This window comes from Stegostoma tigrinum, chromosome 6 (assembly GCF_030684315.1).
Source record: "Stegostoma tigrinum isolate sSteTig4 chromosome 6, sSteTig4.hap1, whole genome shotgun sequence".
NCBI lineage: Eukaryota > Metazoa > Chordata > Chondrichthyes > Orectolobiformes > Stegostomatidae > Stegostoma > Stegostoma tigrinum.
This window is the reverse complement of record NC_081359.1, coordinates 56,921,983-56,949,296: the sequence shown is the minus strand read 5'-3', so window position 1 is coordinate 56,949,296 and position 27,314 is coordinate 56,921,983. Positions and strand designations below refer to the sequence as shown.

Here is a 27,314-nt window from a genome sequence, read left to right as displayed (position 1 = left end):
TGTAGGCTGCAGCAGGGCATTGACAGGATGCAGAGATGGGCTGAGAGGTGGCAGATGGAGTTCAACCTGGGTAAATGCGATGTGATGCATTTTGGAAGGTCGAATTTGAAAGCTGAGTACAGGATTAAGGATAGGATTCTTGACAGTGTGGAGGAACAGAGGGATCTTGGTGTGCAGATACATAGATCCCTTAAAATGGCCACCCAAGTGGACAGGGTTGTTAAGAAAGCATATGATGTTTTGGTTTTCATTAACAGGGGATTGAGTTTAAGAGTCGTGAGATCTTGTTGCAGCTCTATAAAACTTTGGTTCTACCGCACTTGGAATACTGCGTCCAGTTCTGGTCGCCGTATTATAGGAAAGATGTGGATGCTTTGGAGAGGGTTCAGAGGAGGTTTACCAGTATGCTGCCTGGACTGGAGGGCTTATCTTATGAAGAGAGGTTGACTGAGCTCGGTCTCTTTTCATTGGAGAAAAGGAGGAGGAGAGGGGACCTAATTGAGGTATACAAGATAATGAGAGGCATAGACAGAATTGATAGCCAGAGACTATTTCCCAGGGCAGAAATGGCTAGCACGGGGTCATAGTTTTAAGCTGGTTGGAGGAAAGTGTAGAGGGGATGTCAGAGGTGGGTTCGTTACACAGAGAGTTGTGAGAGCATGGAATGCGTTGCCAGCAGCTGTGGAAGCAAGGTCATTGGGGTCATTTAAGAGACTGCTGGACATGCATATGGTCACAGAAATTTGAGGGTGCATACATGAGGATCAATGGTCGGCACAACATTGTGGGCTGAAGGGCCTGTTCTGTGCTGCACTGTTCTATGTTCTATGTTCATTTTCCTGCCTTCCACATCATACAGCTCTTGTTGGTTAAAACTCCATGTGACTGAACTTTGAATATATTCAATGATTTGGTGTGGAAGTGTATTCCACGGACAAATGATTCTTTGAGGGGGAGAAAAAGCACCAAATTCTTTCCTAGCTATTTTAATTTCATCAGTAGATTTAACTGCCACACATTCAATCCTTTGTCATTGATACAATTTGTAACTAGTTGAAGTGCCAGCATAATGGCTATGACACTCCATTGCGAATAGATTGCCAACCCAAAAATAACCCATACTCTGCTTTCATGTACCCAAAGGATAAAAATATGCTTTATAATTCTCATGCAAAATTAAAATACTGTTGACTTTGGAACTCTGAAACAATGGAAATACTCAGCAGGTCTGGCAGCATTAGAGAGAAACACAGTTCTTCTGATTCATATCCTGAAATTTGTTCCAATTTTTCTTAAAGTGCTAATATAACACCCTCACCATTGCAATAATTCATCTGACAGCCTGCCAATCAACTTGTTAAGAACTGACAGGTGAATGAGGGCTAATATCTCACCTGTCACATTCCTCGATACTGGCAATTCGAGTCAACAGAAATGCCCAACCCATTCAGAGGCCAGCAGCTATTGGGTCCTAATGTCTGCCAGTCCAAGGCATTTTCTTCAGGGAATCCAGTGTTGCTCACATGGTCAGTGACATGGGAGGGGCATGGAAGGTCAGAGGCAAGGGCAGGGGTGTCTGGCTTTCAGTGGCCATAACCTTGCCCATTGTCTCTAACTGATCCCAGGTTAGGGCAATTGGACCCCACCGATCGTCAGCTTGGCAGGCAGGTCACCACGGCATGCCAGGTCAGGAAACAAATCATCTTTCCACCCATCAAGGAGGCAGGAAATCAAGGAGGTGATGAGTTGAGGCCATCAAGTGACCACTAATTTACAATTTAAGGTCCCTAATTGCTGGCAAGTCAGGGAAGCCATCTATAGACCTTCTCACCAAGCACTTAATTGTGATAATGGTGAGAGTTTAACTTCAGAGACGAACCACTTGCTCTTGCCGTGACCTGCAGAGAGGGGAAAATCCAGTTTCTGCTCTCTCTTCTCAGATGTTGTAGGGTATCCTGAGTGTTTTCACCATTTTAGTTTACTTGTAATATTCTTAATTTGCTTTTGTGAATTATTATTCACATGCTATAATTAGTATTACTTAAACTTTAAAAATCATCACTGTTACAGATATGGAGTCAGCTTCAAAATATCAAAATGTCTGTAGGACTACTGGAAAACAATCTCAGGGAAATATCTCAGTTGTTTAACGAAGGTACAACAACCAGTAGCTACACTACCTCTGATATGTATGCCTGACTGGAAGGCTGTAATACTCATTAAACAAAGAGCAAATAGTATGATCACTCAACCTTTCTCTGTGGATTCCTTACTGCTGTATTACTCCTTTCTATCATGTTGTTATTTGTCTATCAAATTATAAAGCAGAATCGGTGACAAAATTAACATTAAAGAGCACAATTCAAAACATCAGAAACATACACTTGCTGTTGCAAATCGCAGGCCTTCGGCTTAAAGGAAATCTGGGAATCATAAATCGGAGCGAAAGAAATTTTAGCAAATAACACAAGAAAATCGAAGGGCAGATTCATAATCATACCTCATTGATTCAGCTTCAGTAGGCTTTGCAGTCACAGGGGTCTTGCTCTCTGTGAAATTAAGCAATTCAATCCATTAACATCTAATCACAATTCTCACATAGTATATGCCATGAATAAAGTACATAGATTGCAAAAATGATTTAGCTTGATCATGTGGTAACATCTGTGCAATGTCATTAGTTACACTATTCAGATACAAACTGTGTTGTTTTGATCATTGTCAGTATGGATTATTTGTCAAACAGACCATTGTATTCCAAGGTGTTTCTTTTATATTTGGCAATGGAGTTTTTAACATTTCCATGAATTGAGGATCTTTTCAAAATTACGTTCTGTAAAAAGAGATTATATTAGCGAGTTTTGAAAAGATTTGTAGCTCAGGTTGAGGTTCTGGATGTGAGTTTGCTCGCTGAGCTGGAAGGTTAGTTTTCAGACGTTTCGTCACCATTCTAGGTAACATCATCAGTGAGCCTCCGACGAAGCAGTGGTGTTATGTCCCGCTTTTTATTTATCTGGTTAGGTTTCCTTGGGTTGGTGATGTCATTTCCTGTTCTTTTTCTCCTAGAAGCATGGCATTCCAACCGGAATTCCATCAACAAACACATTGCGCTTCGTCGGAGGCTCACTGATGTTACCTAGAATGGTGACGAAACGTCTGAAAACCAACCTTCCAGCTCAGCGAGCAAACTCACATCCAGAGATTATATTTTCATAAAAATTTCAGATGCTGGTGTTAAAATGGACATAGGCACAACAGACTAGATTTAAAGAAGATGATGAGGTGTTATTACATCTACTAAGGATCCCTACATTGTATCTTTTAGGTCTGTCATTGTCCAATTAATTTCCCAAGAGGCATGCAGTTTAATGCACCCTCCCTAGGATCAAACCCCACCCACTGAGAGCTGCTCTCCAAATGAGAGCCGCAGCACTACTGCATTGCAATGCCAACAGGAATGTGTCCTCAATAGGACGTTGAGGCCTGGAACCATGGCTGTATCCCAAGTCACATGTGAGTTATAGAGGAGGGCTGTTGTAGGGTGGACTTTCTGGGGGAGGGGCAGTAGTGTCTGCCGAAAAGGGCCGAAATGTTCCTTTTATGCCAAGGAGCTCCCCACAGAGCTTCCGAATAACCTCACAACTGTTGCCTCATGTACTCCATACACACCAGCCATTTGCCCACTGCTGGACTACCAGTAGAACATCGAAATTCATGTAGCACTGTATTCAGGTGCTTAGGCCTACCTCCTAGTATTGACCTCCGTGAATCCCGCTCCCACGGGCTCTCACTGCATTTACCCTGTCTCTAGCAGGCGTCCTGTTCCCCTACAGGGAAAAAAAAATTACCTCTTCCACCAAAACCTTTAGTGCAAAATCTGAAAACCTTAGAGGTTGATATATCCCGTCCTTTGCCAGAATTCAATGTTTCTCTGACTGCATTTGTTTCCCACACAACTACCAATACTTTTGTGCTCCTGAGATGCTGCTCGGCCTGCTATGTTCATCCAGCTTCGCACTTTGTTACCAATACCCTACTCCAGCCATAATGTCCCTCCCCTCTAGGCAGTTCAGGCTCTCTTGAAGTCATGTTTGCCACTCACATAATTTACCCACATTGATCGCAGCATGGTGATTAACACTGGCTGGAATTTTAAAGCCTTTGAAAAACAGGCAGCTCAAAGATCGATGCTGCCTGCATTAAAAGGAACTTGCGCTGGTTAGTTATGCTTCAGGGTTTAAAAAGTCAGATGTCACCCATTTAAAAATGAGATGAGGCTTTTTTTTTGCTCTGAGGCCAGGAGCCTTTAGAATGGCCTTCCTGAAAGGGTGATGGATGCAGAATATTTTGTAAGGCAAAGTTTGATAAATGCTTAAAGCAAAGAATGTCGAAAGATTGTGACGGATGGAAGGAATTTTTATTTGACAGGATGCAGGCACACTAACCAGATCAGCATTTATTGTCCATCCTTAATTGCCCAGAAAGTTAAGAGTCAGCCATATTGCTGCTGGTCTAGAGCCATGTGTAGACCAGGCCAGTGAAGGATGTCAGATCTCCTTCCCTAAAGGAAAGGATTGGTTGCAACAATCAACTGATGGAATTAACATGGGATCATTAGGCCAGCTTTTGAATTCAAACTGTATCATCTACCACAGAAGGATTTGTATCCTTATTCCTAGAGCATTGGCTTAAGGCTCTGGATTGCCAGCCCTGTAATAATAATAACACTCTGTCACCATGTCCCCTAACACAGATTTTGAGGTTCCAATCAAATCAGCCATGGCTTCGTTGGCTGAGTGTCTCGAGGGGTCAAATGGCTTTGTGTGTTTATATCATAATCCTTGCACATCTTTTGTGGTCTAACATGCTTACTCCACAGAAAGATAAACAGATTTGTATGAGATGGCCATGATCTGAAGCTGAAGTGGAATCACCTCTCATGAAAAACCTGGACAAGTAACAAATTCACTTGACATGGGATTGGTTAATGGCAATTTTCTTGAATCATTTTAAAGGGTAAATAGTGCAGCTAACAACCAAGAATGTGCCAGATCATTTTCTAAATTTTTTTTAAAAATTCATTAAAATTAATGGTGCAGAAAAAAATAGCGTGCCCCTTGCATTCAATACCTTGTTATTTATTAAAATGGTTTAGATGCAGTAAAAACTAAAAGCTTGTGGAAATACAGGATATAAATGGAGATCAAGCAATGCACAATTTTCTTCTGTTAATTTGGAATAAAGTCTGGAAAATATTTTCAGCTGAGGCAAATGTAACAATATGATCTGAATTAATCTCCATCCACTTTCAACCAATAAATTTAATATACACATATGCCACTTCAGCACTTTTGCCCATCCCTAACTATACTTGAAGTGGTGTTGAGCTGCCATCCTGAACCATCACAATCAATGTGTTGCAGGTAAATCTATAGTGTTTTATTTAACAGAAATTCCATATGTTTGATCCAATTACAGCGAAGAAATAGAAATAAACTTCCGAGTTAGGATGGTGGATGACTTGGAGGGAAATTGAAAGTGGCGGAGATCCCATGCAGTTGCTGTTCGTATTCTTCAGGTGGTAATCGTTGCAAGTTTGGGAGGTGCGATTGAAGGACTCTTGATGATTGCTACAGTGCATGTTTTAGATGATGAACACTAACCAATATGAGCTGATGGTGGACAGAGGGCCAATCAAGCAAGCTACTTTGCTACTTTGGGAGCTGGGCAGAGGTGAGGTCGGAGCAGAGAGGCTGCTGGGAAGGTAAGTGAGTGCTATTTAAGTAGGTGTGTTCTTGGCCCCAGGTCCTACACGGTAGGGCCTCCCTCCCACCCTCCTCCTCTAACCTAATTAAGAGTCCACAGACTCAAAGCAAAACAACAAGGATTGAGGGAAGTGCCTGGAGAGTAAAGTGTGAGTCTTTAGCTCAGGAGTTTTCGGCGAAGAAGCTCAGTGAGGAGATTGCGCCACTGTTGAAGAGGTGAAGACATGACTGCCAAGCTGATTCAGTGTGCTGCATGCATGATGTGGGAGGTCAGGGACACTGATGATGCTTCTGGCTCGTACAGCTGTGGTAAGTGTGTACACATTCAGCTTCTGAAGGAGGTTGTTGCAGCCCTGAGGAAAGAACTAGATGACCTCAGGCTCATCCGAGAGAATGAGAGCTTTCTGGACAGGACCTTCGGCGAGGTCATTACACCGAGGATACCAGAAGAGAGAAGGGGGATGTCGATGAGGCAGGAAGACGTGAATGAAGTACAAGAGGCCCCAGGGGAAGTACCTTTGGTAAACAGGTTGATTCTTTTGGAAGCTGTCGAGACAGACAACACCGCCAGTCTGAGAGGCGGACAGGTCTGCCAGTCAAAAATTGGTGCAGAGGCAGAGCCAAGGAGTCAGACATTACGCAGAGCTGTGGTAATAGGGTACTCGATAGTGAGAGGGACTGAAAGGGGTTTCTGCGGTAACAGACGGGATTTGAGGATGGTGAGTTGCCCTCCTGGTGCCAGGATCCAGAACGTCACTGAGTGAGGGAATTCTCAAGGGTGAAGGTGAAGAGCCAAGGTGGTGGTGCATGTAGGCACTAATGACGTCAGGAAGAAAAGGAGGGGCATTCTACAGTGGGACTTCAGAGAACTCGGAAGACAGCTGAAAAGCGGGACTTCCAGGGTGGTTATCACTGGTTTGCTTCCAGTTCCTCGGGCTGGAGAGGGCAGGAACAGGGAGATAATGGACTTGAAAGTGTGGCTGAGGAACTGGTGCCGGAAGCAAGGATTTAAATTCTTGGATCACTGGGGTATGTTTTGGGATAAGGATAAATTGTACAAGACGGACGGGTTGCATCTTAATAGGTGGGGGACCAGCATTCTGGCAGGCAACACAGGTGTGTTTAAACTAAGTATTTGGGGGGAGGGGCCAAGCTGGAAATTTAAGAATGAAGTTAAAGGGAAAGTGAGAATAAGAGAGGTTAAGAAAGACAACAGAATCAACAGAGCAGAAAACCCAAGAAGGGATCGTACAATATGGCCAAGTGAAATAGGGATTGATAGGAAAGGTGAGGGGAGTAACAAATTAAAAATATTATATATGAATGCACGAAGCATAAGAAATAAGGTGCATGAGCTTGAGGCTTGGAAATTGACAAGTACGATGTTGTGGGGATAAGTGAGACGTGGCTCCAAGTGGACAGGGCCTGGGAAATGAACATTCAAGGCTATACGTGCTATCGAATTGACAAGTATGATGTTGTGGGGATAAGTGAGACGTGGCTCCAAGTGGACAGGGCCTGGGAAATGAACATTCAAGGCTATACGTGCTATCGAAACGACAGACTGATGGGCACAGGGGGTGGGATGGCCCTGTTGGTGAGGAATGATATTCAGTCCCTTGCAAGGGGGCGAACAGAGAATCAGAAGATGTCGTGCCAGTATGGATAGAGCTGAGAAATTCTAAGGGTAGAAAGACCCTAATGGGAGTTATCTACAGGCCCCCAAACAGTAGTCAGGATGTAGGGTGCAAGTTGAAATTGGTCTGTCGCAAAGGTATCACTACAGTTGTTATGGGAGATTTCAACATGCGGTAGACTGGGAGAATCAGGATGGTACTGGGCCCCAAGAAAGGGAGTTTGTGGAGTGCCTCTGAGATGGATTCTTAGAAAAGCTTGAACTGGAGCCTACCAGGAAGAAGGCAATTCTGGATCTGGTGTTGTGCAATGAACTGGATTTGATCAGGGACCTCAAAGCAAAAGAGCCATTAGGAGATAGTGATCATAATATGATAAGTTTTAATCTGCAGTTTGAGAGGGAGTAGGGAGAATCAGGAGTGTCAGTATTGCAGTTGAACAAAGGGAACTATGGAGCTATGAGGGAGGAGCTGGCCAAAGTTTCAATGGTACGATACCCTAGCAGGGATGGCAGTAGAACAACAATGGCAGGTATTTCTGGATACAATGCAGAAGGTGCAGGATCAGTTCATTCCAAAGAGGAAGAAAGATCCTAGGGGGAGGCAGGGGCGGCCGTGGTTGACGAGGGAAGTTAAGGACTGTATAAGGTTAAAAGAGAAGTATAACATTGCAGAGATGAGTGGGAAGCCGGAGGACTGGGAAGCTTTTAAAGAACACAGAAGATTTCTAAAAAGGCAATACGCAGAGAAAAATTGAGGTACAAATGAAAACTGGCCAAAAATATAAAGAAGGATAGTAAAAGTTTTTTTTAGGTATGTGAAAAGAAAAAAAAATGGTTTAGACTAAAGTTGAGCCCTTGAAGTCAGAAACGGGTGAATTTATTATAGGGAACAAGGAAATGGCAGAAGAGTTGAATAGGTACTTTGGATCTGTCTTCACGAGGGAAGACACAAGCAATTTCCCAGATGTAATAGTGGTTAAAAAACCTAGGGAAATGGATGAACTGAAGGGAATTTATATTAGGCAGGAAATGGTGTTTTATAGACTGTTAGGTCTGAAGGCTGATAAGTCCCAGGGACCTGATGGTCTACATCGTAGGGTACTTAAGGAGGTGGCTCTAGAAATCGTGGATGCATTGGTGATCATTTTCCAATGTTCTATAGATTCAGATCAGTTCCTGCGGACTGGAGGGTGGCTAATGTTGTCCCACTTTTCAAGAAAGGAGGGAGAGAGAAAACAGGAAATTAGAGACCGGTTAGCCTGATGTCAGTTGTGGGGAAAGATGCTGGAGTCAATTATAAAAGATGAAATTATGACTCATTTGGATAGCAGTAACATGATAGGTCAGAGTCAGCATGGATTTATGAAAGGGAAATCATGCTTGACTAATCTTCTGGAATTTTTTGAGGATGTACCTATGAAGATGGACAAGGGAGAACCAGTGGATGTAGTGTACCTGGACTTTCAGAAAGCCTTAGATAAAGCCCCACATAGGAGATTGGTGAGCAAAATTAGGGCACATGGTATTGGGGGCAAAATACTGACTTGGATTGAAAATTGGCTGGCTGACAGGAAGCAAAGAGTAGTGATAAACGGGTCCCTTTCGGAATGGCAGGCAGTGACCAGTGGGGTACCACAAGGTTTGGTGCTGGGACCACAGCTGTTTACAATATACAGTAATGTTATAGACAAAGGCATTAAAAGTAAAATCAGCAAATTTGCTGATGACACAAAGCTGGGTGGCAGTGTGAAATGTGAGGAGGATATTATGAGAATACAGGGTGACTTGGACAGGCTAGGTGAGTGGACGGATGCATGGCAGATGCAGTTTAATGTGGATAAATGTGTGGTTATCCACTTTGGTGGCAAGTACAGGAAGGCAGATTACTACCTAAATGGAGTCAAATTAGGTAAAGGGGAAGTACAATGAGATCTAGGTGTTCTTGTACATCAGTCAATGAAAGCAAGCATGCAGGTACAGCAGGCAGTGAAGAAAGCTAATGGCATGCTGCCCCTCATAACAAGAGGAATTGAATACAGGAGCAAAGAGGTCCTTCTGCAACTGTACAGGGCTCTGGTGAGACCACACCTGGAGTATTGTGTGCAGTTTTGTTCTCCAAATTTGAGGAAGGACATTCTTGCTATTGAGGGAGTGCAGCGTAGGTTCACGATGTCAATTCCCGGAATGGCGGGACTCTCATATATTAAAAGATTGGAGGGACTGAGTTTGTATACACTTGAGGTTAGAAGGATGAGAGGGGATCTGATTGAGACATTTAAGATTATTAAGGGATTGGACACTCTGGAGGCAGGAAGCATGTTTCCACTGATGGGTGAGTCCAAAGCCAGAGGACCCAGTTTAAAAATAAGGAGTAGACCATTTAGAACAGAGTTGAGGAAAAACTTCTTCACCCAGAGAATGGTGGATATATAGAATGTTCTGTCCCAGAAGGCAGTAGAGGCCAGCTCTCTGGATACTTTCAAGAAATAGATGGATAGAGCTCTTAAAGATAGTGAAATCACGCGTTATGGGGATAAGGCAGGAACAGGATACTGATTGTGGATGATCAGCCATGATCATAATGAATGGTGGTGCTGGCTCGAAGGGCCAAATAGCCTACTCCAGCACCTATTGTCTATTGTCTATTACTTTGTCTTGGGCTCAGTTGAACTTTTTGAATATAGTTTGACCTTATCTTGACAAGCAACCAAATTGCGCTCCTGATATGTGAATTTCAGATGGTGAAAGGTTTTGGAGCCAGGCAGTCAGTTCGGCACGACACAATACCCAGCCTCTGACTTGTCTTTGTAACCATTGCATTTATATGTCTAACACAGTTAAACTTTTACCGAATGGTAAACTCCAGGTTGTTGATGTTGGGAATTCAGAGACAGTCATGCCATTTTATGTGAACAGGGACAGTTAAATGTCTGTTTTCGGGAATGATAAATTCCTGGCACACAAGTGTCACTAATGTTGTCCATATGTTTCTGAATGCTGACATGGACCCCCTTGGTTTCTGGAGATTTGCAGATATTACAGAGCACTGCACAATCATCTGCCAAGATGGCACTTCTGACCTTATGATGGAGGCAAGTTCATTTGTGAAACAACTGCTAGCCTAAAGAACCCCTACTGTTCTGACATTGAGATGATTAGCCTCCAATAACCTGTCTTCCTTTGTGCTAAGGAATTGCCATTTACTTCAGTTTTGCTACTGCTCCCTGATGCCAGCTCAGTCAAATGTTACCTTGAAACCTTGGGTCGTCACTTTTTTTTCATGTTTTTGTAATTCAGACTATTTTTATCAAGGCTGAGAAGATATAAATCTGAGTGCCCCGAACAGAATCCAAACTAAGCATTGGTGAACCATTTGTTGTTGAGCAAGTATAGCCAGGTACCATTGTTGATGACAGCCTCCATCGCTTTGCTTCTGTTTGGGACCATCCCGATGGGGCTACAACTGGTTGACTTCAATTTTTCTTGCTTTCAGTTGCCAGGAATCACCTCAGCAATTTTGCGCATTGATGAATAGATCTCAGTGTTGTAGCCTGTATAAGAGTATGGCTAGTTCTGAAGCATGAGTACTACTGCTAAAATGTTGCCATGGCCTTTGGTCTTCACTGTATCCAGTGTTTGTAGCTGTTTCTTTTATATAATGAAATGAATTGTCGATAGACTGGTATGTGTGTTGCTGGAGTCCTTTGGAGAAAGCTGAGATGGCCCATCCAATTGAAACATGGGCAAGTACTGAAGTATTCTGTATGTTACGGACTGAGATGGTAGTCTGGAATGGATGGAGTCCACGTTGCATTATTACCAAGTTACCATTACTACTATCCAATTTTCAGGTGTTTCTGACATGTTCTGAACCTTTCATTTTTAGATACATCAATTCTCAATTTGTGGCCTATGATGTGAACTATAAGGTATGACAAATGAATCAAAAGTAAAGCAATAACCTTATTAAAGTTCTACACATACCTGTGAAAAGTAACCATGTCTGTGGCATTCTAATACACAAACTCTTGACTGGTTGCATCTTTTATATTTTAGGGCATCTTATTGAATTGTTCACTGTTAGTGTAAAACTTACCAGGTTAGATATCAGATTTGTTGATTGTTTATTTAGCCTGAATTATAACTAATATGACTAATAGTCTGAATTACAATTTATAACCTCTACCACTGAGCAGGACAAGCCAGTAGATCCATCAGAAAACTATCACCTGCAGTTCCCCTCCAAGAAACACAACATTGTCACTTGGGATTACCATGTTCCCTCATGGTGACTGGGTTAGAAACCTGCAACTCCCTCTCTTGTAGCATTATGGGTGTGCCTACATCCCAGGGACTGAGGTGACTGAATAATGCAGTTCACCAGCCTCTCTGCAGGACAATTAGACATGTGCAATAATTGCAGTACCTGCATTTCATTAATGTTGTTCTTTATTCAGTCTCCCACCAACATATCCTGTAGAACAGTTTCTTAAAAAATTCATCCTCTCACTACCTGGTGTGCTTCACCACTTCTATTTATGACACATTTAATTTAAATGTCAAGTGATAACAAAATGAAAGTCTTGCTTATGCTTTCAAAAATTGGTATAGCATTATCATAGATTATGTTCAGAAATATGTGGAATTTTATTTTAAGATACACAAGCTCTCATTTAAGTAACAAGAATCTAAGTAACTATGGGCCACAATTTCAAGCTTGCCAGCAAGAGAGGTAGGAGTGAGATGAGATTAAACATCTTTACTCAGAGTTGTTAAGATTTGGCATACACTGCCTGGGAATGTGGTGGATGCAGATTCAAGGTTTCAAAAGAGAGCTGGATTCATATTCAAAGTGATGAATTTAGATGGCAACGGAGCTGGGGCTGGAGAACAGGACTAGCTGGGTAGTTCTTTTGAGAGCCAGTAAAGACATGTTGGGTCAAATGGCCTCCTACTGTACTGTAAAATACCTACTCTTTGCCTTCAATGAAAATTATGCACTGTGGTGATAACACTTAACACAATACACTGACAACAGCATGAAAATCATCTGGGGAAGAAAAGGATAAGTTCAAATAAATTTTCATGGCATAAACCAAATACTATTTGAGAAAATTTTCCCCTTCTTTATAGGAAAATTTCATTCTGGCTTCTTTGCATTGCAGAGAAATAACTGCAAACATTTAATTAAATATAAAATTTCTTGCAGTATGTTTAGAGATATAAAAATGCCTGTAGCATATTTTGCCAAGCTGTTCACATTCAGGCTACCTGTGCAGGTGTCAAAAATGGTTTAATTTGTTGCTTGACCCTGAAGCAACATGATATAGCTTCCTTGAAAGCAGAAAACTAACATTTTGTTTTTGAAAATGTGTCATTTTTAGAAAGTGTAATTGTCACCTAATTTTACTCTGGTCTAAATTTGCTGTCTATATCACAGCATTCAATTGTTCCACATTTGGTGAACAACAGCCTGTTCATTATTGATACTCACTGCACTTAATTGATAAAGCCTGGATATGTGCATTTAGCAAAGTAAATAAAAGCTGTTGCAGTTTCTGGATGCAAAGAGCTGTAACTGTGCAATTTTGGTCTCCTTAACTGAGGACAGATGTTCTAGCTATGGAGGAAATACAACTAAGCTTTAACAAGCTGATTTCAGGGATGACGGTATTGACATTTTAAGGAAGAATTGAGTTGATTGTGATTATACTCGGAGGAGCTTAAAAGAATACGAGGGAATCTCTCAGAAACCAATCAAATTCTAACAAGACTGGACAGAATTAATGCAGAAAGAATGGTCCTGATGATTGGACTGTTCAGAGGTAGGGATCATTGTCTAAAAATACGGTGTAAGCAATAGGACTGAGATAAAGAGAAATGACTCCACCCTGAGACTGCCAAGCCTGTGGAAATTTCTGACACAGAAGATGATTTGAGGCCAAAACATTGAATGTTTTCAAGGAATTAGAAATGCTTCTTAGAGCTAAAGGGATTAAAGAGTGTGGTGAGAAAGGAATAGGGGACTGAGTTGAACGACTAGCTATGATCATATTGAATGGCAGAGCAGGCTCAAAGGGTCAAATGGCCTACTCCTACTCCTATTTTCTGTGCAACAGTGTATGAAACACTGTAAATAAATTCCTGTTGCTCACAGAAATTCGTCACTGTTGCAATGCTACAAGATATGAAACATAGACTACATTCACTGACCGTGTTGGAAGGTGAGGAGGTGAAGCTGAGGACAGAATGCAAACAGTTGAGAGTGCAGCCTCAATGCCTATTTCTTGCATAGATAAATTTTTATGCCATTGCCACCACCATACACAAAGTTGTTCTTATACGTCTTCAAAATTTTTGTACATACAGTTTTTATTTGACAGAATGTCAAAGGTACAATTTCTGACAAAAATGGAGTCATATACAGATTATTGCAAGGAATTGGGGTAACATATTACCATAAACTGAGGTCTGACTAATGGAGAGGAACAAAGAGCCAGGATATATGGAGCACTATTCATACTAACCTGCTGTGACCAGCGTACATCTCGAAAATCATGTATTTAATATTAATGACTCAATGATGACAAAGTAAGGTCGGAACGTAACCTGTGAGGAGGTCTCAGAGTGAATTTGAGGCAGAAGTTCAGCTGTGATCATTTTGAATATGGGGTGGGTCAAGGGTCTGTTCAGTCCCCCTCCCCTAGGTTTTGTGTTATGTTCCTAAAAGTTTCTTTCCCAGATGGTATGAAGTTAAATCCACTGGATATCAAAGAGACTTGAAAGCTCAGATGCATAAACCTTTAAAATATTCCCAACAGCTGCATAAAATAATCAAAAAGGCTAATGGAATGCTAGCTTTTATATCTAGAGGACTAGGGTATGAGGGTGCAGAAGGTATGCTGCAGTTATACAAAGCCCATGGTTAGACGTCTCTTGGAGTATAGTGAGCATATCTTGGCACCATACCGTGGGAAGGATGTACTGGCCTTGCAGAGAGTACAACAGGTTTACAAAAATAATAATTGGACCTTAGTGGTTAAGTTATGAGGAGCCATTTTACAGTTAGGCCTGCTCTCTCTTGAATTTAGATGGTTAAGAGGTGACGTGACTGAAACGTTCAAGATATTGGCAGGACAGGACCGGTCAAGATAAACTATTTCCATTGGCTGGAGATTCTAGAATTAGGAGACACAGTCAGGATAGATGTTAAGAAGTACTTCTACACACAAAGGATAATAGAGGTTTGGAACTGTCTTCCACAAATGGCAATGGATGCCAGATCAGTTATTAATTTTAAATTGATAATATTTTGTTTCGTAAAGGTAATAAGAGACATGGGCCAAATACAATTTAATTGGAGTTAGTCACAGATCAGCCACAGTTTCATAGAATAGTAGAACAGGTTCAAGGGGCTGAATGGCTACCCCTGTTCCTACGTATGAATGTTCCACTTTTTATTTTACACCTGGTGCAATATTTTAAGTATAATATCTATTCCGTTTTTTAACTACATGGTCTGCAGTCTGCAGGTCTCAGTTAAGATTCTTTGATCTGATTGGTTGCCTGGTTATCCTGTGGCTTGTCTTGCTCAGTGATGCCTGATATGTCCTGTAGAGGTCCCCATATTCAAACATAAGTACATGACTGGAGTTTCCACTGACAAGTCCGCAGAAATGGTTATAAACTATTGTAGTCTTTTAGTTTGGGTTTTGGCAAAGTTACAGGGATGAGAAAATGTTTTAATGTTATCAGAATTTGATTTCTTGAATACAACTAAATGTGAAAATTTGCAGCTTTTTCTGCAGAGCAATTTGAATACTCAATTAATGCTTCTTTTGAGTCTCTTGAACATACTTACAAATCAGGAGAGGTGGGCTATTCAGCCCCTCGAGGTAGCCCCACACTTTAACAAGGTCATGCCTGATCTGATTATAACCTCAACTTCATATTCTAGCCTGCCCCAATAACCTTTCAACTTGCGTAACAAAACACCATCTGCTTCTGCCTTAAAATATTCAAGAGCTCTGCTTCCACCACCAGTTTCCTGGAAGAAAGTTCTAAAGACTCTCAAACCTCGGAGGCTAACAAAATATTTTAAATTCTAGCAGATGTCATTTTTCTTTTAAAATAGCAAACCATGATTCTAGATATCCCATCAGGGAAAACTGCCCCTCGACATTTGTTGTCAAGACTGGGCAGGATTTTATATTTCAATAAAGTTAGTGTCTTAGTGTTCTAAACTCCAGAAGGGCCAAAGCCCAAAATGTCTGCTTTTCTGCTCCTAAGATGCTGCTTGGCCTGCTGTGTTCATCCAGCTCCACATCTTGTTACCTCGGACACAAGCCTAGCCTGTCCAACCCTTTCACATGAGACAACAGCCCATTCCAGATGTTAGTTTAGTAAACCTACTCTGAACTGCCTCCAACATATTTATATTCTTTCTTTAAAGTTAGATAATCAATAACATGCACAGCACACCAGATATAGTCTCATCAGCTTGTAACAATTGATGCATAACCACCCTACTTTTAATTTCATTTTCCCTCATGGTAAAGGATATTACTCTATTTGTCATGGTAATCACTTGCCTCACCTGATACTAACCTTTTGCAATTCATGCACAGAAGAACACTGGAATACCTCTACATCTCAAACCTCTAGTAATATCTCAGCATGTAGATAATGTTCTTCTTTTCTAGCCTTATGCCAAAATGGACAATTTCATATTTTCACATAATATCCTCCAATTGTCATATTTTTGCTATTCATTTAACTAATCAATATCCTTTTTCTAGCCTCTTTCGTTTTTTTCATATATCTTTGCAATTTTGCTGATGACGCAACCATGCATCCAGCATCTTCTTCCAAATCAGGCACACAGGTTAAAAGTTGAAATCCCAGAACACAATCACTGAGGCACCCCACTCAGTAGATTTACCAACCCGAAAACGACCAATTTACATTTACTGACACAACAAGGTGGAGAGCTGGATGAACACAGCAGGCCAAGCAGCATCAGAGGAGCAGGAAAGCTGACGTTTCAGGTCCAGACCCTTCTTTAGAAATGGGGGAGGGGAAGGGGTTCTGAAATAAATAGGGAGAGAGGGGGAGGTGGATAGTAGATGGGTAAAGGAGAAGATGGGTGGAGAGGAGACAGACAGGTCAAGAAGGTGGGGTGGAGCCAGTAAAGTTGAGAGAAGGTGAGCACTTAGGGAGAGGATAGGTTGATCCAGGGAGGACCGACAGTCAAGGAGGTGGGATGAGGCTAGTAGGAAGGAGATGTGCGTGGGGCTTGAGGTGGGAGGAGGGAATAGGTGGGAGGAAGGACAGGTTAGGGAGGTGGGGGCGAGCTGGGCTGGTTTTGGGATGCGGTAGGGGGGGGGGAGATTTTGAAGCTTGTGAAGTCCACATTGATACCATTGGGCTGCAGGGTTCCCAAGTGGAATATGAGTTGCTGTTCCTGCAACCTTCGAGTGGCATCATTGTGGCACTGCAGGAGGACCAGGGTGGGCATGTCGTCTGAGGAATGGGAAGGGGAGTTGAAATAGTTTGCAACTGGGAGGTGCAGTTGTTTGTTGCAAACCAAGTGTAGATGTTCCAAAAAGCGGTCCCCAAGCCTCCGCTTGGTTTCCCCTATGTAGAGGAGGCTACGCCTGGAACAGCAGATGCAGTATACCACATAAGCAGATATGCGGATGAACATCTGTTTGACGTGGAAGGTCTTCTTGGGGCCTGGAATGGGAGTGAGGGAGCGAGGTGTAGGGGCAGGTATAGCACTTCCTGCGGGTTGCAGGGAAAAGTGCCAGGTGTGGTGGAGCTGGTGGGGAGTGTGGAGTGGATAAGGGAGTCACAGAGAGAGTAGTCAGCTAAGTGGATAAGGGTATCAGTGGAGGGGGATCTTGACTTTTTTCTCCCCCTTGGCCCAGGAATTCCCCACTTACATCCATGATACCACCCATGCCCTCCACTTCCTCCAAAACTTCCGATTCCCTGATTCCCAACACCACATCTTTACCATGTACGTCCAGTCCCTATATACTTGCATTCCCCATGCAGATGGCCTAAACGCCCTCTGCTTCTTCCTCTCCCACAGGCTCAATCAGTCCCCTTCCACTGACACCCTTATCCGCCTAGCCGAACTCATCCTCACCCTCAACAAATCCTTTAATTCCTCCCACTTACTACAGACAAAGGGGGTGGCTATGAGTACCCGCATGGGCCCAAACTATGCCTGCCTCTTTGTAGGTTACTTGGAACAATCTCTCTTCTGTACCTACACTGGCCCTAAACCCCACCTCTTCCTCCGTTACATTGATGACTGTATCAACACTGCTTTGTGCTCCCACGAGGAGCTCAAACAGTTCGTCCACTTCACCAACACCTTCTACCTCAACCTTGAGTTCACCTGGACAATCTCTCCCCTTCCTGGACCTCTCTATTTCCATCTTTGGCAACCACCTGGAAACCGATATCCATTTCAAGCCTACCAACTCCCACAGCTACGTAGAATATTCCTCCTCTCACCCAACTTCCTGCAAAAAAGCCATCCCCTATTCCCAATTCCTTTGCCTCCACTGAATCCGCTCTTGAGATGAAACATTCCACTCCCATACACCCCAGATGTCCTCGTCCTCGTTTCTCAAGGACCACAACTTCCCCTCCACAGAGGTCGAAAATGCCCTCAACCGCGTCTCTCACATTTCTCACAACTCATCCCTCACACTTCTTCCCCATGATAACAACCAAAACAGAATCCCCCTTGTCCTCATGTACCACCCCACCAACCTCTGGATCCAATGCATCATCCTCCAGCACTTCTGCCATCTGCAATCTGACTCCATTACCAAAGACATTTTTCCCTCTCCACCCTTATCTGCTTTCCGGAAGGACCACTCCTTCCGTGACTCCCTTGCCCACTCCACACTCTCTACCAGCCCCATCACCTTCGGCACTTTTCTCTGCAACAGCAGGAAGTTCTACACCTGCCTTATACCTCAACCCCATCCCAGGCCCTAAAAAGACCTTCCACATCAAACAGATGTTCACCTGCACATCTGCTTATGTGGTATACTGCATCCGCTATTCCAGATGTGGCCGCCTCTACATCGGGGAAACCAAGCAGAGGCTAGGGGACCACTTTGTGAAGCACCTATGCTCGGTGAGCAACAAACAACTGCACGTCCCAGTCACTAACCATTTCAACTCCTCCTCCCACTCTTTGGACGACATGCCCATCCTGGGCCTCCTGCAGTGCCACAACAATGCCATCCGGATGTTGCAGGGACAGTATCTCATATTTTGGTTGGGAACCTTGCAGCTCAATGGTATCAATGTGGGCTTCACATGCTTCAAAATCTCCCCTCCCCCTAACACATCGCCAAAAAAGGCCCAGCTCATCCCTGCCTCCCTACCCTGTCCTTTCTCACCTCAAGCCCCAACCCATCTCCTACCTACTAACCTCATCCTGCCCCCTTGACCTGTCTGTCCTCCCTGGTCTGACCTATCCCCTCCCTAACTCTTCACCTTTACTGGCTCCAACCCCAACTCCTTGACCTGTCTGCCACCTCTCCACCTATCTTCTCCTTTTTGTCCATCTTCTATCTGCCTTCCCCTTTCTCCCTACTTATTTCAGAATCCCCTTCCCCCTCCCCCATTTCTGAAGAAGGGTCTGGACGTGAAACATTAACTTTCCTGTTCCTCTATGCTGCTTGGCCTGCTGTGTTCATCCAGCTCTACATATTTTTGGTTCAGATTTTGCAGCATCGGCAGTTCTTACTATCATTTACATCTACTCTCTGCTTCCTGTAAGTTAGCCAAAGCAAATTGCTCACCCCTATATCCTGAGCTTTTACCTTCCACATAACCTTCAATGTGGTATCTTTTGCAGCTGTCTGGAATTCTGTCAGGGTTTTCCTTCTTCACAGCATGTGTTATTTCTTCAAAGAACTCCAATGGATTTGTCAAATACAATTTCCATTTTACAAAGCTGTGTTCACTCTCCATGATCACCTTGAGTTGATTCAAGTTGACTGCTAGAATTTCATTCACAACACCCTCTGATATATTCCCTGTTTTGAATTTTGTGAATGATCTCCAAAACCACATTGAAGAATATAGAAATCTTTTGACTTGAGCTAGCTGAAACCAAAGAGCTGAAAGCTTATCTCAACATAATCTAAATGTTTAGCTGTGGCAAACACCCTGAAACATCTGAAGTAAATTGATTCAACATTAATATTTAAATTCCTTCCATTTATGGTAATGATGAAACTGAGAAGAAAATCAAAAAAATTCAATGTGAAGGCAAAATATTTCTTGTGTCAATTGTGTTGAGAGTTGAAAAAAATCGGGGGAAGAATGATAAGTGATTTATTTATACCATATGTTACTGTTGTGGGCTTTGAATTCATTGCCAGAAGGTAAAGTTTTGTATTATTGAATTTGCTGTAGAAGATCACCTTGGAGAAGCATGTGGAGGGAAACCAGGTGTGCACTCAATTCATTCATACCATTCCATCAGTGATCTGCCCAAAGGCAGGTCCTTGGCTCATTGTCTCATCCTGAGCTATTTATCTACGCAGTTTTTGTTATTACTCTTCACTTTCAAGGGCACAGCGACAGTCCCCAAAATCCACCTCCACTAGAATCGGAACTGAACCCACATTGGTGGCATTAATCTGAATCATGTAATAGCTAGTGGGTAACTGGCCACATGCACTTGAACAGAAATGCAGTGGAAATTTCAGTATTTTTGCTTACATGCTGTTACTGAATGATTGCTTACACCAACAAAACATGGAAATTCACCCATTGTGCTGCAGCTGTTTCTAGTGTTTTCCAATTATTTCTTTATGTAATGTATTTCCATGTTGTCGTTTATGTTTATTTTTACCTTTTTGCTGTAACCTCTTTTTGTAAATAGATAGATATAAATTAAAATTCCACACAAACGTAGTAATAAAAACAATATTCCTGTAAGTGAAGCAGAATATGTCTTGCATTCATTGCATTGCAGGGGCCGACTGGAAACAAATCATAATCAATGGTATTGCTTTTTGTCAAATTTTTGACATATTCTCGTCCAAAAGGTCAGAAATTCAATACAAGGCAAGTTTTTCCAACAATTAACACAAAAGATTTACACTCGTTATCAGTATCAGTTACAGTTAAACTAACTCACATCTACTCATCCTACACTGATTCATTGTCTCAGGGGCATTGTGCATGTTAATATTTTAAAAAGGCTGGATGTTAAGAAAGATTTTAAGAAGGGTCCGGACAGTCAATATTTGCAGCACCAGAAATTACTTCAACATGAGGGAAATGTGTACAGGTCTGTTTTTGCCATTGATGGCAATATTAGATAATGTCATTGGGTCAAATGCCTTGATATTCCGGTTTAAAGAAAATTACGCTGGTCAGAGCAAGTGATTACAATGAATCCAGGTCTTGGGTATATGCATTAAGGAATACTTAATTGCCCCTGAAAATAGAAAGCTGGAAAGGTGAGTGGGGGGGTGGGGAGTCAGAGAACAACCTTTCAAATAATAGTCATTACAAAGAAGATGGAGGTGTCTGGTGTAATTGTGACCTACATCAATGCCTGAGATAATAAGCAAGGTAGAAACTAGTAAGTAGAATACAAAAAGCATACCAAGTAATATAGATTGATTCAGTAAGTACTTATCTCCCAGTGAGTAAAATTTGGTAGATCAATTATAGTGCAGAATGCCCACTTCTGTAGGAAGGATGCGAAGGCAGGATATTATTTAAATGTAGAAAATTTGCAAAATGCTATGTATATTTTCACCTCTGCCCTGAAGAGAGCGTTATTTGAAATCACAAGCTTTTGAAGCGCTGTCGTTTTGTCAGGTGAAGTTATCCGATTGAAGGGATATTGCTTTGAAAATTTATGATTACGAACAAACCTGCTGGACCATAACCTGGTGTCATGTGACTTCTGACCTCATCCACCCCAGTCCAACACCAGCACCTCCACATCATACTTGGAGACAGTTACCTCCATTGGAAGCGGTTCGGAGAAGTTCAGTGGGCTAATTGTTGGGATGAAGAGGCTGTCTAATGAGATAAGGTAGAGCACTTCAGCCCTATACATGTTGGAGATTGGAAGAATATGTAGTGATCTTGTTGTAACATACAAGACTTTGAGTGTGATTCACAGAATAGATAGTCAAAATGATAAACTAAATACAGCTAGAAAGAAGTCTGCTCACAAAATATAATGAGCTGAATATTACCAAAATTTGTCAAAGTGTTAATTTCAGGGAATTTCAAGGAAGAGTTCCTTTCATACAACTCTTGCTGCATCTTTCTGCACCTGGCCACATTATGTATGCACCACGGCTATTTTGCCCCAGTAACAAAATCAGAAGTTGCTATAAAAGCTCAGCAGGGTTGGTAGCATCTAATGAAGAAAAAAATCAGAGAACAAGTCCGATTATCTTTCCTCAGAACTTCTGAGGAAGGATCCGAAATGTTCACTCTGATTTTTTTTCTTCTCAGATGCTGTCAGACCGGCTGAGCTTTTCCAGAAACTTCTGTTCTTGTTCCTGATTTACAGCAACCGCAGATCTTTTGGTGCCTTGATAGGCTCAGTCTATCTGAGCAGCAGCAGAGTCCCCTGTCAGGACCTTCCACCACTGTGCACCGGGTCAATTTCTACCAGCCATTGTATAAACCTCCACAGTGCAGGTATCGAGGGGAAAGTAAAAAGAAAATTCTGAGTGCTCATTGCTGACATCTTGTTGGAAATAGAATACCAGGGTACATCTTAAATAAATTATGACTTTATATCATCCCTTAGATGATCAGCTGTCATAACTGCAGCTACAGAAATGAAGCTACACAAACCACCCATCCTTAGCCCCATTCCAAAAGGGAGTTCTATTTTTTTGCCCTAATGCTCAGCACGGCATAGTACCATGTCACTGTTCAGGATGGACAGCAGCCCATTCCCTTGACTGACTTGGAAGGTCAGTCTGATGAGTGAACAGCTAACTGATGCACCTCTGTGCAGCTCCCAGATTGTTTTACCACTATTCCTCTGACTGATTACACTGGACTTGTGGAAATGATTGTGGCCCACCCCCTGACTGTAGTGTTACAAACTTCTAGACCCAAACCTCGCCAAGTGACTGACTGACCGTGTCCCAGCTCCGGACTAAGCTCAGGTGCTGCCTTTGACAGTCTGACTGACAGTCCATCTTGATCCGACTTAAGACTACCCCCTTCAGGCTTTGAGACAACACCATTTGTTTGAAGCACATGTGTATTTGTTGCATAAGCAGCAGGTATTTACTGCTGATGAGACATCAACATAACACAATGTTGTATAGCAACAGGTCCACTTCTTGACTGATCACTGCTGGCGGATGGGACAGGTTGCCTGACTTTATGTCTGCGCTAAAAGGCAAGGCAAGACACAAGTACTGCAAAGCTGTGGTGTTTAGAATGTTATGGGAAAGCACAAAAATGTGCGGTAAGTCAAGGCAGAGGTGCTTGTAGCATTCAGGTAAATGTAATGTGAATGAATATTAGTAAAGTAAGTGAAGACGTCTGATTGATGAGATGGGGCTATCCATTTGCACAATGTAGCATATTGGCAGATTTGCAATGCAAGCTGTTAATACACTCCAGTGCAGGCTTTGGTGAACTTTATTTTGATTGGATCAGAGATGCCCCATGATCATATGACAAACTGAAGTGGAGAGGTTTGGGGAAATGTGGAAAGGATGACAGTGTTGCTGCACATGGAGAGTGCCCTGAGATGCTGGGACTGCTAGTCAAGATGGAGGGCCAGGGAGAGCTGGAAACCACCAGTTATCTGCTTGACTTTCATGTTGGGAATTGTTGGCATCTAGTTTCTATCCAATGCATGGGAGGATGCCAAAATACATGTAAATAACCAGGAGAAGTGATAATGGGACATTAATATCCTGTAAATGGGCCTTTCACTGCTTATTAGTGAGATTCTCATTTTGTTGTTGGGCCTTGTGGTAAAATCAACTTCTCCCAATGTTGAGATTCTTGTTTTTCTAATCTGTCTTCCAACTGACTTACTATTACCCATACCACTCAGGGCCTGGGAAAATTCAGCCCCAATGATTTTATAAGGTGTTTTCAGACCTCTACATGTTAGCAATCTGATTTAAAATCACTGCAAGCTACTTCTAAGGATAATAATTAATCATTTACTTATTCCATTAGTGTACCTCATTAGTTTCTTTGTAAAACTAAACATAAACTGATATGAAAATGCTTTAAAGCTTGACTTCCAAGTCACCACGCACCAATCAAGGAAATGATTTATCTCATGTTCAAAACAAATTAAAGCTGTTAAACAAATGAACTGCGGTCACTGTCACTTGATGAAAATCCTAAACTCGCAAAATTATAATATTGTGGGATTACTGGCACCACTTAGACTGCAATGACTCAAGATCACATTCTCAAACGTAATTTGAAATGGGCAAGGAATGCTGTTCTTGCCAGTGACACCGTCATTTTATGAAAGATTAAAGTAAAATGAAAACTAAATAGAGAAGAAATCAGGATTTAAAATTCACATTAGCATTAGCTCTGGCATTGGATTCAAACACTTTGTAAATGCTTAAGAACGCCATGTTATTTTGTTTTGGTGACTTTTCTAACTTAAGATCAATTGCTTACATTCTCTATAGACGTAACATTGTATTCCTTGGTTTGTTCTAGTATCCTTATTCATTTTGTATAGAATGTCTTAACTGTCCTGCATACAAAACAAAAAAAAACATTGTACTTAGGTTCACAAGACAGTGTTAAATCAAATCAAATCAGCTGAAGTATTTTGACAAATTTTGCCTTTTTGCCATGTGCCATGTGGCCTATTACAATACACATCCTGTTCTATCCTGTTTGTAATCATGCAAATCAGGTGTATTATATGTTTAATTTCAACATTCTGCTATGGTACATTTAGTTCTGAAAATCAGATTTTCACTTGGAAAAGAATGAGTTTATTTTGAAATAAAGAATACAAAGTTTAATCCTTTCATCTTCCATAAGTGGCTGGTATTTTGGGGTGGGAGGTGGACAGCTTTCAGATAAAACTCCTGACTACAGCATGTAGCCACGTCATTCCACATTTAGGCGGGGAATGATGGGATGCTTTCAATTCAACTTGTAACAACAGCTTGTGGGATTTGTTGAAATGTGCGCTCAATCAGCTGATTCTGCTCAAATTGTTCCATTGTTTTCTGCGAAGGATTTCTCAATATCGCTGGCTGAAATTGGAGAATGTGCCTGGAGCCATGAGAAGTTACAATCAAACCAAAGATCCATCAATAGACCTTTGGCCAGAAGCAGTACAGAAAGGGAAGCTTGTGATTTCTTAAAAAACAGATTTCACAGGCGTTTCTATGATTGTTTATTTGAAAATTACTTTCAAGCGTTCGCATTAATTGTGAAGCAATTTTCTTGTGGAGGAAGAACTGCCAGGCCATGTAACCTGGAAACTATTGATCTGGATGTGTTACCAACAGCAAGGAATTAAGATTAGAAGCCATGTGGCTGGAAAACACAAAGAGCTGCATGTAAAATAGAGCTGCAAGCAGAGAAACTGGAAGGTGAATGTGACAATTACAGAGACATAGTGAAAAATAAAAGCAGAAGGATGCAGAAAGAAGATCACAGAAAATATCTGTGAGGAGAAAAGGCAAAACAATCTCTGGAAACTTTCTGTTTGGCAGAAAAAAAAACAGATAGCTGTACTTGGATGCAATAGGCCTGCTGGCTGAAAAAAAATTAAAACATGGAAAGCTTTGTGAAAAGTTTAGAGAAGCTAAAGAGATGGTGTTTTCCCCAAAAGTGAACAAACCATGAACCACAATGTTATTGGTGAGACAATTGAAAAGGCATGCTGGGTAGCTGAAACATCAGGAATGACACAGCCTGGGGGAAACCAGGTTTCACAGACGTGTGTCTAGCTGATGATAATCATATTCAGGGAAAGTAAAGATGAAATAAATTTCAGATGAAACTCCTGACAGCTGTGCAGCTGCATTGTGCCACATTTAGTTAGGGAATGATAGGGCACTTGTGGTCACATAAGGCATTTCTTTTCTGTATCAACTATTGAAGGTAAAATTTAACTAATTATTTGAAATGCCATTTGCCTACTTGATTTATGTCTCAGTCACTTCAGTGTAACTGATACAAAGTTCCAAGGAGTGGAATCTCGGTCCTTTCTTCATTTGGCATCATTCATGTAATTGTCGTTACTTTGTTCCCCGCAGAAGGCATAACAAAAATTTGAGTAAGGAGAAATCAAAATAGTCATTTAAGAATCTATAATTCAGGACAAAAGTTTCCAATGTTCTTTTTTTTAAGCTAAAAACAGAAGGCATAGTTAAAATGGATTAGTATCCCGGAAGGCCAGAGTAATGTTCTGGGGCCATGGGTTTGAATTTTACCAGAGCAGATGTAATCTTAATACAATAAAAAATCTGGGGTGAAAAAAAAATCAGTGATAGTAGGAACTGCTGGTGCTGGAGTCAGAGTTAATACGATGTGGACCTGGAGGAGCACAGCGGGCCAGGCGGCATCAGAGGATCAGGAAAGTTGATGGTTCGGGTCAGGAACCTTCCTCAGAAATAAGCTGCAGTAATGGTGACCAAGTGGCCACCATCAATTGCAATGAAAAGCCATCTAATTATCAGTGTGCTTTATGGAATGAAATTGATCATCCTTACCTAGTCTGGCCTACATGTGACTGCAGACCCAAAAGAATGTGGTTGACTCTTAAGTGGTCTCTAAGCAATGAGTGATGGGCAATAAATACTGGCCTAGCTAGCGACGCCAACATTCCATGAGCAAATAAAGCAAAACTTTCTGCAGAGACAGTTAAGTTTAATAATTACAATAAAGTTTCTGGTCGTTGATGTTCATGTATTCCTTTCCTGATCAATACATTTTCCTGACAGTTAAAACGCAGATCAAGGTCCCATTTTAAATTATTCTGTCATGTCCTTCAGCCAAGAAAGATCACGTAATGTTTCACAATGAAGCTCATAAGCTGAAATAAAGTGAAGAAAATATCCTATTTGATCCTGAGCTTACTACTGATTAACTTTGAAATGAGAAACTGAAAGCATACCTATCATCCTTGGAGAAACTCAGGTTGCTCACTGACAGACTCAGCAAAAGATCGTGTAATAAGGAGTATTAGTCCAGACGCTATATACACACACGTACACACAAAAATGTTCCCAGTCTTGATTTGACTCAATTTGCTACGGGCTCAAACTGGTTGCCAATGATTTAAGGCCCACACCAGAAGATGATGAGGGCTTCTTGATATTGGCTTCAGACTGGCGAACATCAAACATCATCACTTTGAGTTATGGGGAATCTCCTGTTCATATTTCAGATAATTTGGTTCCACAATGCTCTCGATAAGAGTATAGTTTAATATATTGTCCCTCCTAATACAAAGACATTTTCCAGTTTTCATAAATAGAGAATCAGTGGTGTGCACTCAAAAGGATAAATCTGCTTTTGGCTTTTAGAATTGATAAATCTACATTTAGAAATAAAATTGAGTCGGCATTCATCAGAAGCACAATGGGAGTGATCTCATTGGGGCTCTGTTGCTGTAATTTTGATGTAAATGAGTTTCCTGCCAAAATTCTGACAATGTTATAGCTGAGAAGCACAAGAAGCCTCAGTGAACTATGCCTATATTATCTTGAATAACACTGACCACCCCCACCTGCCACAAAGATAAAGGATTTGAATCACTCAGCTATGAAGAATACAGATTAATAGCTGGTTTTAAATTGAATATGCAAGATAGGTAGAAACATAATTGTTAAAGTTGACATGGAGCAAAATAAATCAATTTTCTTTGTGAA

At 41.6% G+C, this 27,314-nt stretch overlaps 1 long non-coding RNA gene across 1 annotated transcript in view; it reads right to left on the bottom strand.

The window, feature by feature from the left end:
* LOC125453539 (uncharacterized) overlaps positions 1-27,314 on the bottom strand; it is a 299,790-nt gene that overhangs the window by 43,771 nt on the left and 228,705 nt on the right. Inside the window, exon 2 of the long non-coding RNA XR_007247784.1 lies at positions 2,501-2,549. This is a non-coding gene — a long non-coding RNA (uncharacterized LOC125453539). The remainder of the gene's footprint in view (positions 1-2,500; positions 2,550-27,314) is intronic.